Source organism: Dromaius novaehollandiae, unplaced genomic scaffold, assembly GCF_036370855.1.
Source record: "Dromaius novaehollandiae isolate bDroNov1 unplaced genomic scaffold, bDroNov1.hap1 HAP1_SCAFFOLD_76, whole genome shotgun sequence".
Taxonomy (NCBI): Eukaryota; Metazoa; Chordata; class Aves; order Casuariiformes; family Dromaiidae; genus Dromaius; species Dromaius novaehollandiae.
In genome coordinates this window covers 137501-140000 of record NW_026991488.1, presented here as the reverse complement: position 1 = coordinate 140000, position 2500 = coordinate 137501, and the positions used below count along the sequence as shown (strand labels likewise).

General features: G+C 78.3%; 1 non-coding gene across 1 annotated transcript; it reads left to right on the top strand.

The window, feature by feature from the left end:
- Window positions 1-2004: 2004 nt before the first annotated feature.
- LOC135326829 (5.8S ribosomal RNA) lies at window positions 2005-2157 on the top strand. The gene has a single exon (XR_010387073.1). It is a non-coding gene; the product is annotated as a 5.8S ribosomal RNA (ribosomal RNA).
- Window positions 2158-2500: the final 343 nt, after the last annotated feature.

Below are 2500 nucleotides of genomic sequence, written 5' to 3'. Positions count from 1 at the left end.
CCACCCCTAAGCTGTGGGGGGCGGACCCGCGGCGGGCTGCGGCGGAGCAGCCCGTCCGCAGAGACCTGCGGGGGCAGGCGTTCCGGGATGGCGCGCGGGGCGGGCGCCGGGCCCCCGAGCGGGGGGCGTCGCGTTGAGGCCAAGCGAGGCGACGGTTCGTGCCCGAGTGGGCGGCCCGAGCCACGGCTCTCCTCCCGGGTGCAGCTGCCACCCGGCGCCGGGTTACTGAGGGAAACCCCGGGCCCTGGGAGGAGGACGAGGTCGTGGCGGCGGGTGTCGGGCGCACCCCGCGGGCGGACGCTCCGCCGAGGGGCGCGGGGGCCGGCTGGCGGGTGCCGGGTTCCCCCTCCGCGTCCCGTCTCGTCGCCGCTGCCGAGGCTGCCGCCGTCGCCGCGAGGCGGCGGCGGCCCGGTGGCGGGCGGCGGCGGGGGAGGCACCCCCGCGGGGATTTCAGGTCGTTTCCCTCACCCCAGGGCCAGGTACCTAGCGCCCGCGCTTCTCCTGCCCCCCCCTCGGTGACCCACCCGTGTGGTCCCGTGTGCCAGCGTGCTCCTCCCGGGTGCCGCACCGTGCGCGCCGCACCGGCCGTGCCTTCCCCCCCCCCGCCTCGGCTTCCCCCCACCCCGGTCCTTCCTCCCCCGCGGTGGGGGTGGGGGGGGCGGGGAGGGAGGGAGCGAGCGAGAGAGGGGAGAGGGCCTCCGGCCACCGCGGCCGCCGGCAGCCGCCCCGGGCAGGGATGGCCATGGGCCCCGGGCTCCGGGCCCGAGGGTTCTCGGTTGGAGAGCCGGGCGGAGGTTTAAAGACTCGGGCGGCCCGATGCGACTCGCGGAGGCGGCCGGGCGTGCTGCCGGAGGGCCGGGGGGTCGGCGCGCGCGGGCGCCGCGCCCCCCCATGCCAGCCGGCGCGCCCCGCGCTCGCCCCGCGGGCAGCCGGGACGGAGAGGGGTTACCCTGCCCCCTCTCTCCGCGGTCTGGTCTCGGCGGAGAGACGCCGCGCGGTCGGCCTAGTTGCCGGCCTGCCTCGAGCGTTGCGAGCCGGGCGCGAGCGCGTGCTCGCCGCCGGGAGGGCGAGCCCCCACCGCGGGTGGTGCGGGCGCCGAGCCTCCGCGCGTCTCCTCCTTCTCCCTGGCCGGTGCTTCTGGGTCTTCCGCCGTGGCCGCCGTCGGCGGCGCCCTACCCTACGCGCCCGCCCCGGCACTCTGCCGTCCGGGGCGCCCGCCTCGCTCTGCCCCGCCCGGCTCCGCCAGGCAGCGGGGGGGCGGTGGTGGGGCGGCGGCGGGGGCGGCCCGCCCCGCTCTCCGCGTGGAGACGGGGAGAGCGGGCGCCGTCCCCGTCCGTGCCGCCTTGCCCGCCTGCCCGCCGCCGGGCGTCTGTCCGCGGAGGGGACGGGCGAGCGCGTGGCGTCACCCGCGAGGCGGTGTGTGCGGGCGCGCGGGGGTGTGGGCGCCGCGGCGGCGGCGGCGGCGGCGGTCGAGCCGGAGGGCCGGCGAGGCGAGCGAGGAGCTGGGAAGCGCGGGGCCGGCGGGCCGCAGGCGCGCGGGCGGCGGGGCGACGCCGCTCCCGGTGGCGGCCGGGCTCTGACGCCTGGGGCGGGGGGGGGGTGGTCTGCGGGGACGGACCCCCCCCAACATCCCGAGGCAGGCGGTGTGGCCGGCCCGCTGCTCCCTGCCGGGCCAGACCGAGCCGGGCGCCTGGGCCGGACTCGAAGCGAGACAGGGTTTGTCCCCAGGTCGGGAGCGAGGGCTCCCCGCCCTTCTCGTTCGGGTTTGCCCTTCGTTTCCCCCCCCCCCCCTTTCTCTGTGCTTGTACGGTCAGTGAGGCAAGCCCCTCTCTTTCTCTCGCTCTCTCTCTCCTTCCGTCTCTGCCGTCCCTTGCTCAGCAGCCGGCGTCGGCGTGAGGAAGGGCGGTGGGGCGGAGGAGGAGGGGGCGGAGGAGGGGGGGCCCCCCAGGGGCTGCGAAAGCTGCCCGGTCCCCCCGCGCGCGCGGCGGGGACCGAAACCGAGACAACTCTTAGCGGTGGATCACTCGGCTCGTGCGTCGATGAAGAACGCAGCTAGCTGCGAGAATTAATGTGAATTGCAGGACACATTGATCATCGACACTTCGAACGCACTTGCGGCCCCGGGTTCCTCCCGGGGCTACGCCTGTCTGAGCGTCGCTTGACGGTCAATCGTCACCCGCGCCGTGGCGTGGGCGCAGCGGCGTGCCGCCCCTCGGTGGGTGTGGGGGGGGGCGCGGTTCGGGTGCGCCCGGCCGTGCCCGCCCTCCCCTCCGAGCCCGGCGGCTGCCGCCGCGCCGCGTGGCGCGCGCGGTGTGGCGCGGCTGGGGCGCCTCGCAGGCCCGTTGCCCCGGGGAGAGGGGGGGTGCTCTCCTTCCCCTCCCCGCGCGGCCGGGCCTTCGTCCCCCTAAGTGCAGACTCGGGAAACCCCCGCTCCCGGAGCGCCCGCGTCGCGGACTTCGTCCCGCCGGGCCCCCAGATCGGGTCGGTCGCGGTGGCCCGG